Source organism: Dromiciops gliroides, chromosome 5 (genome assembly GCF_019393635.1).
Source record: "Dromiciops gliroides isolate mDroGli1 chromosome 5, mDroGli1.pri, whole genome shotgun sequence".
NCBI lineage: Eukaryota > Metazoa > Chordata > Mammalia > Microbiotheria > Microbiotheriidae > Dromiciops > Dromiciops gliroides.
Genome location: NC_057865.1, coordinates 284,683,669 through 284,697,628, shown reverse-complemented (window position 1 = coordinate 284,697,628; position 13,960 = coordinate 284,683,669). Strand labels below are relative to the sequence as shown.

At 42.1% G+C, this 13,960-nt stretch overlaps 1 protein-coding gene across 5 annotated transcripts in view; it reads left to right on the top strand.

Annotated features, from left to right (window-relative positions):
• SYN3 (synapsin III) overlaps window positions 1–13,960 on the top strand; it is a 477,977-nt gene that overhangs the window by 24,377 nt on the left and 439,640 nt on the right. Inside the window, exons 2-4 of one of the 5 annotated variants that reach the window (XM_043965054.1) lie at window positions 7,982–8,044; window positions 9,275–9,360; window positions 11,039–11,132. The exons of 3 other annotated variants lie outside the window; for them this stretch is intronic. The gene's annotated coding sequence lies outside the window, so the exon portion shown is untranslated. The remainder of the gene's footprint in view (window positions 1–7,981; window positions 8,045–9,274; window positions 9,361–11,038; window positions 11,133–13,960) is intronic. One more of the 5 variants, XM_043965055.1, reaches the window with a different exon arrangement.

Sequence of the window (13,960 nt, the reverse complement as noted above, 5' to 3'; positions counted from 1 at the left end):
TCTCCATTAAGAGAAATTCTGTGTGCAAAGCTGTGTTGTTGATATTACCACTACCTTGGGCCATGGTCAGGCAACATGGGGAGTCTTTTGTCCATTTCTATGTCCTATGTTTCAGAAAGATCATTAACAACCTGGAGATTCTCCAAAAAGGAGAACAAATGAGACTATAAACTGTGTTGTATGATGATTAGCTGAAGGGACTTGGGACATTTACTCTGGGGAAGAAAAGACTTGTGGATGGGGAGAATGAACAAGAGCCCTTTTTAAATATTTGAAAGACTGCCATCCCAAAGCGGGGTTAAAACATGTCCTGCTTGGTTCTAGAGGGCTAACCTAGATCTTATGGGTACAAGATAAGGGAGACAGAATTTGGCTTGTTAGAAGGAAAAACAAACTTCTTAACAACAAATGGCTGACTAAAAGTAGATGACTGCCTTCATAGGTACTGAGAGAGGCTCAGTACAACAGAATGGTCATCACCCCCCACCCCATCAAAGAGATTATATCAGAGATCCTTATTCAGGCTTGTGATGAATTCTTCTACTCACTCCCTTGGTGACCTAGGGAAAGTCACTTTATCTCCTTCAGCCTAAGTTTCCTCTTCTGTTAATAAGAGGGTTGGACTAGATGGCTTCTGAAGCCCTTTTTAGCTAGCTGGAGATCTGGGTTCCTGTCATCCTCTGACCTCTGACCTTCCTCCCATTGCTGAGATGCAGTGTTTCAAGGACCCAGCATCACAACTGATCATTTTTTTTCCATTTTGGGGAGTCTCTTGAAGTCATTAGACAAGGTTCCCCAGGGTCATCATAATCTCTTGTCAGCATGGACCCCAGGGCAGGTGTGATTTCCTGCTCTGCCTCAACATCAAGAGAGCCGCTGTCCTAGTCCTAATGAGAATCATCAATCATCCCAATTCCAACCCTGAGGCCTTGAAAATTAAAACCCATAAATCTGGGCCCCAGCTGCCTGGGAAAACAGGCTTTGGCTATTGCTTTGTAGCAATGATGTTAATGCTCTCACTAAACCCCTGGAATCTGTGTTTGGGGGATTCTCCTAACTCCACTGAAAGGAGGGAAGCAAAACCTGGGAAGTTTATGCAAATTAGCTTCCCCCAAATGGGCAAAGTCTTGAAAGAAACTAGCTGTGCTGTGGGTTCCTGGAGCTAGCTAGTGAGCTCTCTTTTCCTCTAGGATGGGATTTCCACCCATATTGACTGTGTAAGAAAATAAAGTTACCTTAGATGGTGGAGAAAAGGGTGGTGAACCCAGAGTGGAGAGACAGAAATCCCAATCCTGGCTCTTCTAATTTATAGTTATGTGACCTTGGGGAACTCACTTCACCTCTCTGTTCATCACTTCATTGGTCTGTAACACAGTACCTGGCACCCCATGGGTATTTAATATATGTTTGTTGAATGATTGATTGATTGATTGGTTACAACGATAAGTCCAGAACCTTGGATGATCCCTCCAGTCTCTTCCTCCTCCAAAGTGGCTAAATTCTCTGACTAGACAATTCTCTGTCAGAGATATGGAAGGATGCATGCCACGTCTGGGAGGGAGGTGGGACCTGGTGATCTCCCAACGCTCTGCCCAACTCTGATATTTGTATAGTGAATTTTAATATGCAAAGCTCTTTGTCATCTTTGATTTCCATAGAATGAAAGCTCCTTGAGAGCAGGCATTCTCTCAATTTTGTGTTTGTCTCTTCCTCACCTAGCACGGTGCCTTGAGTGATGGATCTTCGATGCCTAGCATGGTGCCCGACAGAGAGTAGATGCCTACCAAATGTGCCTTGAGCGGTGGATCTCCGATGCCTAGTACAGTGCCTGGCACATAGGAGCTTCATAAATGTGTGTTGATTGATTTATTGATCTCCAATGCCTAGCACTGTGCCCGGCAATACGAGCTTCATAAAGATGTGTTGAGTGACTTGTCGATCTCCAACGCCCAGCACAGACTCTAGCGTAGCGTAGGGGCTTAAAGTGTTCATTGGGGTACTATTGCTCTTCCATGCCTAGCCCGGTGCCTGGCACATAGGAGTTTCATAAATGTATGTTCATTAATTTATTGATCTCCAATGCCTAGCACAGTGCCTGGCGCATAGTGGGTACTTAATGAACACTTGAATTTTTTCATTTACTCATCATGATGTACCTGTGAGATTACATTAATCTGGAAGAGAAAAGACTTGTGGGGGTGAGTAGATGAGAGGTCTCTTAAGAGCTCTCCAATGATGGGACATCCCCGGCTTCATCAGACAACTCATTGCATTTCTAGAGATGTCCTCATCCATCCCTTGTCTAAACTGTACTCCCTCCCTCCCTCTACCGCCCAGAGTCCTCCTTTTAAGGTACAACTCTGACACCATCTTCTGTATGAAACCTTGTCTGATCCCTCCTCCTGCTTGTATCCCCCCTCCCAAACTACTATGGATGTAACTACTTGGGATAGATTTGTAATTGTTCACTTTATCGGTATTCTGTATATAAAAATATCTATTTCATATGTACTTGTCTCTACAACTAGACTGTAAGCTCTTTGTGAGTAGGGATTGTGTTATTCTTTGTACTTGTATCCCCAGTACCTAGTACAGTAGGTGTTTAATAATTGCTGCTTGTTTGATGATTGATTAGATTTGTCTCACCACTTTTACAACACTTTGGGGGTTATGTCATCATCTGCCATGTACTGCAGCTGACTGATGCCTACCATTGCCTTCTATGGTTCTCTTTGTTTTAAATCTGTTTTTACTGATGCCTTGTGTTTTTTTTTTTTAACATCACCATAATTTCCCTGAGTATTACTCCCTCCTCTCTCCCATGTCCAGAGCCATCCCATATAACAAATAGTGTTTTAGACAGAAAAAAGAAGGGAAGAATCATAACTGCTTAATACATCAACAAAGTCTGAAAATATACAGTGTTCAATAATTGTGGACCTCCCACTTCTGCAAAAGCTTGACAGTTGGAGTGTCTTTTTTTTTAATGAGGCAATTGTGGTTAAGTGACTTGCCCAGGGTCACACAGCTAGTAAGTGTTAAGTGTCTGATGCCAGATTTGAACTCAGGTCCTTCTGAATACAGGGCTGGTGCTCTATCCACTGCACCATCTAGCTGCCTCCTGGAGTGTCTTCTTAACAACCCTTCTGAGCCATGTTTGTTCTTTATATTTTGTATTTTGGTAACGATTTCCATTTACATTGTTTTTGATATGTATTTTTTTCTTGGCTCTTTTTACATCACTGGTTATCATTTCTTGTAGATCTTTCCATGTTTCTCCATATTCATCATATTTATTATTCTTACAGCTTAGTCATATTCTATTACATTCACTTACCACCATTTGTTCAGCTACTCCCCAGTCAATGAACATCTACTTTGTTTCCAATTCTTTACTATTACAAAAAGTGCTGCTATAAGTATTTGGGTGTACACGAAGACTTTCTTCTTCTCATAATTGGCTTTCAGCCCAGTAATGGAGTCTTGGTTCAAAGGGCATAGCCATTTTCATCCTTTTATTAGTCTAATTCCAAATTGCTTTCCAAAGTAGTTGTTCATTTCATAGCTCCACCAACAATGTATTAGTGTGCCTATCATTCTATAATCCCTCCAACATTGTTGCCACTTGTTGTCACCATCAATTTTCAGAGTGTGATGTAAAATCTCAGTTGTTTTTATTTGCATTTCTCTTATGGCATTTTTCTCACGTGGTTGTGAATACTTTGCAGTTCTTTTAAGAACTGCTTTTTCTTCATATCCTTTGACCATTTACCTATTGGGGGATGGCTATTGCTCCTATGTAAATCTGTCATCTATTTATATCTAAGATACCAAACCCTTATCAAATATATTTGATACAAAGGGTTTTTTTTTCTTTCTATTTGACCACTTTCTTTGTTACGCTGGAAGCATTAATTTTGTCTGGGGAGAAGCTTTTCAGTTTCCTCTTCTCTAAATGTCTTAAAGGAAATTGAAGTAGGTCCATTTCTTTGCCTGTTGTCAAAAAGAGGTCCCAGAGCAGCTGGCTCAGTAGTCATAAAGCTATTTGTAAGGAGCAATTGCAGAGATATTAAGAGGACATGGTTGCTGACTTATCAAGGCTCAACTTTGAATGTAAAGAACATCTGGGGTTTACCCATTGTGCTCAACAGATTAGAACGCTTCCAGCTAGTTAGAAACTTCTCAATTTGAAGACGACAGTATCGTCTGCAAAGTAAGCATCCAGGGAAGCAGTTCTGCTCTCAAATGCCTTCATGCCTATTCTGCTTCTCTCCTCCTTCCTCTGACCCTCTCTCTTCCTTCCCCTTCATTCCTCTTTCTTCCTCAACCTTACCTCTCTCCACCTTTCTGTCTCCTCCTCCTTTCTCCAGCCCCAACTTCGTCTCCCCTCTCCCCTTTCTCCTCCCCTTTAGTTCCCTTCATTTTTCTTTTTCCCCCTTTTCCTTCCCTTTTTGTCTCTCCTCTCTCCCTCTCTCACCTCTCTCTTTCCCCCTCTCTCTTCCTCCTCCCTCTCTTTCCCCTCATTTGTCTCTCTTTAACTCTCCCCTACCTTTCTGTCTTCTCATTCTCTTCCCTCCACCCTCTTTTTCTTTTTCCTCTCTCTCTCTCTCTTACCCCTTTATCTGACTTTACCTTTCAATGCTGTGGACAACTCTCTAAGACTATCAGTTGCAGGACAGGTACTGATCTGCCCTGGTAGAGCTCATTCCTCACCCGAAGTTCCCTGTGCTGATGAAACCACAGATTTAGTAAAACAACAAACAACAACAACAACTCATTAATGGAAGACTTTAAGGGTTACAATTGCTTTCTTCTCACTGGACTTATGAGTTAGAGAATGCAATTATCATCCTCATACTATAGATAAGGAAGCTGAGACTTAGAGATGAATAATTAGCAATCATTACAATCAATAATCTGTATAATGAGTGTTTTTATATTTTATATTTATACACTGAGTATCTTACATGTGTTATCTCATTTGATCCTCACAACAAACCTAGGAGGTAAGTGCTATTATTATCCCTATTTTCAGATGAGGAAACTGAGGCAAATAGGGGTCAAGTGACTTGCCCAGGACCACACAGCTAGTAACTATTTGAGGCTGTATTTGAACTCAGGCTTCCTTGTTCAGGGCTCAATCCATTGTTCCCCCAGCTGCCTCTAACCCAGTACCAGGATGAGTATGAATTGGGGAAATTCCACTTGTAAGAAAGAAGTTGTAGAAACAGCTGTGTATAGTAAAAACTGTATGCAGGGGTAGCTAGGTGGAGCAGTGGATAGAGCACCAGCCCTGGAGTCAGGAGGACCTGAGTTCAAATCCAGCCTCAGACACTTAACACTTACTAGCTGTGTGACCCTGGGCAAGTCACTTAACCCCAATTGCCTCACCAAACAACACAAAAACCCTGTATGTAAAAGCTTCAGCAAGGGTAGGAGAACAATGGAATGTATTGATGGGCAATACTGTGTCAGAGATGTCCTGCTGGCATCTAGAAACCTTCAAATCCCATCTCTGATGTTTATTGACATAGGAGCATAGATAGGCCATCTCACTTCAATGCCGGGCATAAGGAAAGAGGACTGTAGATCTTTCTGTGCTTTAGAATATTAATAATAATCACAATAATTATAAGATTTTGCCAGCATTTGCATAATACTTTAAGGTTTGCAAAGTGCTTTATAAATATCTTATTTTATCCTCACAACAACCCCGTGAGATTATCCTTATTTCACAAATGGGGAAACTGAGGTTTAGAGTGGTCAAGTGACTTAACCAGGGTTATACAGCCATCAAAGTCTAGGGTAGGATCGAACTGGAGTCTTTCTAACTCCTGGTCAAGAATTCTATCCACTGTACCCCATCACTGCCAATAAAATCATCAATGTGGAGTTGAAAGGCACTTTGTCATTAAATCAAATTCAGTCTAACATTTTACAGATGATGAACTAAAGCCCAGAGAGGTGAAGGGACTCATGTAAGGTTATGTGGGTATTAAGAGGTGGAGCTTCTATTTGAATCAGGTCCTTTGAATCTAAATACTGGGCTCTTCCCTCTGAAATTGTGCTGCTCAAATTTTCTTTCCTCTCTGGGTTAAATCCTCCCCTGCCCTCCCCCCCACCCCCAGCTTCTTCAAATCATGGGCCAAAGGTCTGTGGCTCCAATGATGGCCTCTTTTCAGAAAGGTCTTAAATGTCTTTATTCCCATGGTAACTCTGCTGACATGCCTCATGGGCTTTGCTTAGGGCCTTGACACCCAATCTCCTTGGAGTTTTGGGTGACCTATTGAATTTGGATAGATGGATGGATGGATGGAAGGATGGATAGAAGGATGGGTGGCTAGATATGATGTATAGATGGACAGATAGGTTCATGGATCATGGATGGGTAGCTAGATCAATAGATGATACACAGATAGGGAGAAAGAAAGGGATGGGTTGGATGGTAGAGATAGATGACAGAAGATGGGTAGAATAGGTATACAGATAGGTATATGGATGATAGATAGGTAGATAAATCAATAAATAATGGACAGATAGGGGAGACAGAAAGGAGAAAGGGATGACTGAGTGGATGGTATAGATAAATAGATGATAGGTAGGTAGGTAGATAGATAGATAGACAGACAGACCAACTGACAGATCATTTATTAAGCACCTAACCATTTGCCAGGCACTATACTATAAATACAAGCAAGTAAGATGGTCCCTGCCCTCAAGAAATTATATTCTAATGGGGTGGATCACTGGAAAACAAGGGAGGGGTATTGAGGCTGGTAGAATTTGGACATGGCTGAGAGGTATGAGGTAGAGGCCTGGATCTGGCAAGATAGGGTGAAAGCTCCCCAATCAGAGACCAGGGTGGTTCCAAGGGCAGAGTTCAAGGTTCCTTTGCTTTTTTTTTTTTTTTTTTTGCGCGGGGCAATGGGGGTTAAGTGACTTGCCCAGGGTCACACAGCTAGTAAGTGTCAAGTGTCTGAGGCCACATTTGAACTCAGATCTTCCTGAATTCAGGGCTGGCGTTTTATCCACTGTGCCACCTAGCCGCCCCGGTTCCTTTGCTTTTACCACACAATTTTGAGAACTCCCAGGAGTCCTTTGTCCAACATCCTTTGTATATTGGATTCTCCATTAGAATGGAAGCTTTTTGAGGTCAGGGACTGTCTTACTTACTTGTATTTGTATCTCTGTCTTTTAACATTCTTCCTGGCACAAAGTAAATGTTGAATAAGTTTTGTCTATCATAAAAGATATTATATAACACATATGTACCATGTGATATGTACATACACACACACACAGTCTATCTATATGGCTTCCTACTTTACTTTTGGACTTGTCTCCTTCACCTTCCATGCTCTCCCCTCTTGCATAGCTTAGAAAGGGAAACCAATCTCTTCCCTTCTTGCACTTTGAAACTGAGGACAAGGACTTTTTCTTTGTATCCCCTCACACCCAGCACGGGGCCTGGTACACAGTAGTAAATTAATAAATGTTTGTTAGTTGTTTGGAGCTCCTGGAGACCCTCTAATTGGCTCACGAAGGCCCATAACTCACCCAGAAACTTTGTGCTTGCTACATGTGGCAGATCCAATAACAACGGCTGAAATCATCCCCGTCGTCCTCTGGGTCTAAGGGAAGAGGCAGGGTTCTTAGATGTAGATCCAGCAGCCAAAGCAAGGGACATATTTTTGGACTCAATCCGTGATTTCAGTGGTTTGTGGAACTCCCATCAAGTAAAGAAACTCCCTCTGCTGATGTGCATCAGCCCGTGCTCTGTGACTTGTTAAGAGTTACCAGGTCGGCCCCAGATGCTTGTCTCGACTCTGGAGCGTGTTGGAGGAGGCTTAGGTGTGCCAGGGTCTTTGGAAGTCAGAACCAGGAATTCCCTTTTGTCCTCAACTCCCCCCAGTGCCTCTTACAGCGCCTTGCACACAGTTGGTGCTTAATAAATACTTGTTGATTGATGTCTTTCTTCTAGGGATTTTGCCTCCACCACTCTGGGCACCTCCCACCTAAACAGAGGCTGAGGAGGAGGATCCAGGTACCTGGGCCTAGGGGAAGGAGGGTGGGGGTTGGAGGGGGAAGCATGGGGTTACTCTCTTCCCTAGGAATAGACTCCCGCTTACCATTTCCTTCTAACTGGCACATCCCCAAGGGTGCCTGGGAGATTCCCTTACATACAAGGGTCAGTTTCCTGCCTCTCAAACAATATTCAGACCTTCTTAAGTACCACCGGAGCTTTGGCTGTGCTGGGGAAACAGCCTATCTCCAGAAAGCAGGGGAAAGGGTCTTGGATCCGGAGTTGGAGGAGCCGGTTTAAAATTCTGCTACTTACTACCAATGTCAGCAAGTCACTTCATTTCTCTAGGTCTTGGTTTCCTCATGCAGGAAATGAGAGGGGAGGTCCAGTTGGTTTCCAAGGTCCCTTTCACTTCTAGGTCTGTGATCCCCATGACTTCTGTCCCTTTGAGTAAGTGACTAAACCATTCCTGGACTCAGTTTCCTGATCTGGAAAATGAGCCTACACGGCCTCTGAGGTCCCTTCCAGCTGAGGACCTTTGATCCCTGTTTGACTATGGACAAGATGTTTCCCCTCTCTAGGCTTCAATTTCTCCATCTTAAAAATGAAGAGCTTGGATTATGAAGTTGGGCTTCTGAGGTCCTTTTGTTAAGGAAATAAATCCCTAAGGCCAGATTTATCAAGAACAAGCCTTTACTGCAATATTGCAAGGAAGGGAGACCCCGGGCCAGAATTCAGAACCGACCTCCTCTCCTCAAAGACTGTCAAAGAGATGCTTTTTAATACATTCTAAGAGAATAAAGATTAACCAGTCACACCTTTAACAGATCATAGAGAAAAGCCAGATACAATCAAGAAAAGGGGGGAGGGAATACCAAAGAGGGGGCAGCTGTGGTTAATTCCCTTGAGCAATTGACTTTTATGCTGATGAGCATAACCTGGAAGGAAAACAAAGCACGGGTCCAAATTTCAAATAACATTCCCAATTTTTTAATCTTTCTACTGCCTCTTCAAGGTGAGTCTTACTGCTCAATTAAGATTGAGACATTTTTTAAATTTCTATGTCAGTTTCCCACTTTGGGAGTTATTTTTAAAATTTATATATGTGTCCTTAAAAAATTTGTAGCCAGGAGCTCAAAGACCATTTGTATAAGACTCTCCTCGTTGATGGAGATTGACTCTATGCCTCCATGAGGGGGCGGAGCTCAAGAGACCTTGAAAGAGGAGAGATGTTGGTCTTCTGGCTTCCAGGTTCAAGAGAGAAGACGCTTGGATCCAGATTCTCTTCAAAGAGAGCTCCCTGAAGGGCAAGAAAGACTCTGGGAAGAAGACAACAGGTAGAGGAGCCCATACCTCAATCATGTCCCCATCCCCAATTTCTTACATTAGAGACTTAAGGGGATTCCACGTTGAATGAGATCTGAGATTCTCTTTCTTGGTTGAGTTGAGATATCTCACTCCCATTTGGGGAGCTCATTCTCTCTGTGTTTGTTTGCTATATCCTCATCTGTATACTTCCTCTGATTTCTGTTTGACATCAGCTTGGATAGATGGGCTTATTTGCTATTTGCTCTGTGTGGTCTTTGTGCAACTGGCATTTGGTGGGAAGTGAGACAAGCCTTGGCCCTATACCCTAGAGAATTCCTTCCCTCTTAAAGAGTACTGAGTAGGACAATTATTTTCACCCTCCAGTAGTTGGCAAACTACAGCCCACCCCTCTTTTTGTACTTAAGGCTGAGAATTATTTTTAAATTCAAAAACATTTACTTAGAAATATAAAAACCATTCTTAGAACTGTACAAAAGAGGGGAGGGAAACTTACTAATCCCTGCCCTAAGATAACAATCTGGGGAGTGGGTATAGTTACAGCCAGGTGCCCTCCTCTCTGAGGAGAATATAATAACCAACTTTGTGGCCCCAAATTCCTCCTTCTGGCGGGAATTTAAATCTCTCTCTCGAAGAAAAATAGGCAGAGAAGACTCTAGAGATATCTAGTTATGCCTCCCTGTGAGTTCCATCCAGACAGACCCGTATAGACAAATATCATGCACATGGACAGCATACAAACACATACCCACACACCAGTGAATGGATGGGATTGTTCAGATTCGTTTTTCTCCTTATTGTGGGTAACAAAAAAACCCATTTGCTACATCGTAATTCTAGCCTCAAGTTTGAAGAGGATGGAAGTGTTCCTGCAGAGTAGTGGGATAGGAAAATCGTGAAAGCTTCAATTTTAGAGAGCTTTAAGGCTTGCAAAGTGCTGTTAGTATTAGCCCATTTTTTTTGTTTGTTTTGTGAGGCAATTGGGATTGAGTGACTTGCCCAGGGTCACACAGCTAGTAAGTCTTAAGTGTCTGAGGCCAGATTTGAACTCAGGTCCTCCTGACTGCCCCCTAGCAAATGTTTTTTTTTTTGGGGGGGGGGGGTTGGTGGGACAATGGGGGTTAAGTGACTTGCCCAAGGTCACACAGCTAGTAAGCGTCCAGTGTCTGAGGTCGGCTTTGAACTCAGGTCCTCCTTACTCCAGGGCCAGTGCTTTATCCACTGTGCCACCTAGCTGCCCCAGTATTAGCCCATTTTATAGATGAGTTAATTAAGCTGTGAGGTAATGTGACTTGTCCAGAACAGCACAGCTAGTAAGTATGTAAGGCAGGTTTCAAACACAGATCTTCCTGACCTAAAGTCAAATGCTCTGAGCCAATGAGCAAAGGGATGGCCATTTGAAGAACTGATCTGCCACGTGAGGAATTTTCAGCAAGCAACATGGAGAAGAGTAGAAATGTGAACAATGGGGTCCTTTGTCTCAGCACAACCTAGATGTCCAGTGATTGTAACAGCACGATTCACTGTGAAAGATTGCCCATTTTCCTGCTTAGGTCAAGGACTTTGCTGATAGAGGGTCATGGTTAAGACGGTATTAAAAGTGGTCTATCAGAGCTATACCTGAAAACCATAGACTGCCCTATTATAGCTATAATGAGACAAAATTGCCTCAGCTCTGTTTGATTTCAGGTAATTGTCATAAATACCTTTTGGAATGACCAATTCATGCAGCAGAAGTCCACATCATTCAAAGGATATCGTAGCCAAGTCCATGAACTAACAGGTGAGAAATTTTACCCATTTGGAAGCAATTTATCACAATGGGGAAACTGAGTCAGGAACTTCCTGCCATTACCTTTGTAAGGTTCCTGAAATGGACATCTACCTGGCTGGCTATAATATTTGGAGATATGTAGACAGTAATCTTTGTGGCAGCATTTTCCTTTTAATGGTAGACTTCTGGCTTAATGATATTTCAAACAATTTTACCTGGATTCCATGCTCAGAACAACATCAAATTAAAGTGACAGTGCCAAGAGGTTCCATGCCATACAGTAAGTCCCACTGGTTACAGCTGAAGGGGATGAAGTGGTCTGGTCATCTCTCAAATTAACAGTAATGCCAGTAAGCTCACAATTCATGACAGTTATTGATAATATTTATCCTGTGTGTCCATTAAACTTACATAAAGTCCTTTTTTAAAAGAACAAAAAAGCCCTTATAACTTACTCTCCTTTATTTTAATTAAACATTTTCTGATACAAAATAATAATTCATCATTAGAAATTAATAAAATAATCAGATCATGGATTTTACACAGAAAGTAAATGCCTAACAGTTCACTCAAAGCCAGAGAAGTACTTGTTTCATTTGACTTGGAAGATTTTCTCAGAAAAGCCCTTAGAGCAAAAGTCTTAAACTGGGGTCTTTGGATCCAAAGTTCAACAGAAATGCTTAAGGTCTGAGGCTTCTGGTTAGATCCCTTCTTTAGTAGTCTATGGGCTCACTCTTCCTCCCTGATGACTTAAAGAGGACTTTTACACATAACAACAATTGACAAATTTGTCGTGGTCATGGATAGCTAGCTGGTACAATGGAAAGAGTGTTAGACCAGAAGTCAGGAAAACCTGAGTTCAAATCCAGTCTCAGATAAGAACTAACTCTGTCAGAGGAGCTAGGTGGTGCAGTGGATAAAGCATCGGCCCTGGATTCAGGAGGACCTGAGTTCAAATCTGGCTTCAAACTCTTGACACTTACTAGCTATGTGACCCTGGGCAAGTCACTTAACCCTCATTGCCCCCCCCCAAAAAAAAACCTAACTCTGTCACTCTGGGTAAATCACTTAATCTCTGCCTCAGTTTCCTCATCTGTAAAATGTGGGTAACATCTCCCTGGGTTGTCATGAAGATAGAATGAGGTATTTGTTAAGTGTTTGTCAACCTTAAAGCATTATAAAAATGTGATCTATTATTATTACTATTATTATTACACAAGGGTGTGAAGATGGTCTAATGCTTACTAAATTGCCCTATTTTTCAGAACTCTAACAAGCAGATGGGGCAGCACGAAACTCTGATGTTTGCCTGTCAGTTTATTATTCACATTATTTCCATAGATTCCATGATAACCAACAGTCAAATAATTTACCCTATGAACCACTTCTCCAGTTTATAAGCAAACCTATCAAATCATCCTTTTAACAGATTGCCAAATTTTCATAGAGATACTTTTATTTGGCAGAGGGCATGGGGTACTGTGTGTCTCTTTAAGATAACTTCCTAAATTCTCTAGCCTTAGGATTCTTAACCTGGGGTCCACTGAACCCCAAGGAATCTGTAAATACATTTCAGAAGTCCTTGAACTCAAATGGTGGAAATCACATCTTTTCTGTCAATATGATTGATTTCTTTTGTAAAATCTGTGTATTTTATGCATTTCAGAACATGATTCTGAGAAGGGCTCCATAGGTTTCACCAAGATGACTGCCAAAGGGGGTCCTCGGCATAAAAGAGCTTGAAGACCCCTGCTCTGGTCTCAGGTTAGCATTCTTAAAGGTCTTTCATGTTTTTGGATACTCTCCTGAAACTTCCTCCCTTGAAGAGCTAGCTGATTTGGTTTTATGATCTAAGGCTCAGAATTTCCATATCAAAATGCCAGTCACACAAAACAGTCATTAAGACCACAGGTCAGGTGATAAGGCAAATCATCTTTGTAGCTCACACCAGTATGGTGATTTAGTAGTGAATTTGCAGTGTGAAGAAGCCATCCCAGTGGTTGGCTGGAGGTCATGGGCAGCTCCTTCTAGCATAGGTGAAGTTTCTTTAATCCATTTAGAGATGATGAAACTGACAAATTTAGCTAAAGCAGTGCCACACTCCCAAATGAGGCAGGTAATCCCCTTGAAGGAAAATCAGGAAAGTCTATTTGAATATGGGAGAAATCCAAGTAGCCTTGGGTATAAACCAAGCATTTCAGTTCAGGTTTTCCAGAATTATACTGCTGACAACAGTGTGTAGCAGCCACCAATAAAAGGAAGAACAGTAGTAAAACCATCAGGGAGATTGCAAAGGAAGTCATTTTACAGTCATTCCGTCCTGGAGCATAGTTCCTCCTCTTTTCTTGGACTCTTCCCCGCCCCCCCAGGAACAGCATCCTAGAGCAGAAAACAGGAAGGAAAGGAAGAATAGCAGAAATATGAGAGATGCTGGCTAGTTTCTCCTAAAAGGAGATTAGATCAGTCAACTGGTTTTTTTTTGTTTTTTGTTTTTTAGTGAGGCAATTGGGGTTAAGTGACTTGCCCAGGGTCACACAGCTAGTAAGTGTTAAGTGTCTGAGGCCGGATTTGAACTCAGGTACTCCTGACTCCAGGGCCAGTGCTCTATCCACTGTGCCATCTAGCTGCCCCAGGTCAGTCAACTGTTACAAAGCAGGGCTTTGAAACGCAAGAATGTTTCATAGCAACAAAATTTCAAGAAGGCATTAAAATAAATTATCACCCCCCTCCAAGAGATTCCTCAAAGTACTGGGTCATTAATAACTGCTAACATTTACATAGACTTAAAAGCATTTGACCTATCTTGTTAGATCCTCACTGCAACCTATGAAAAAGGT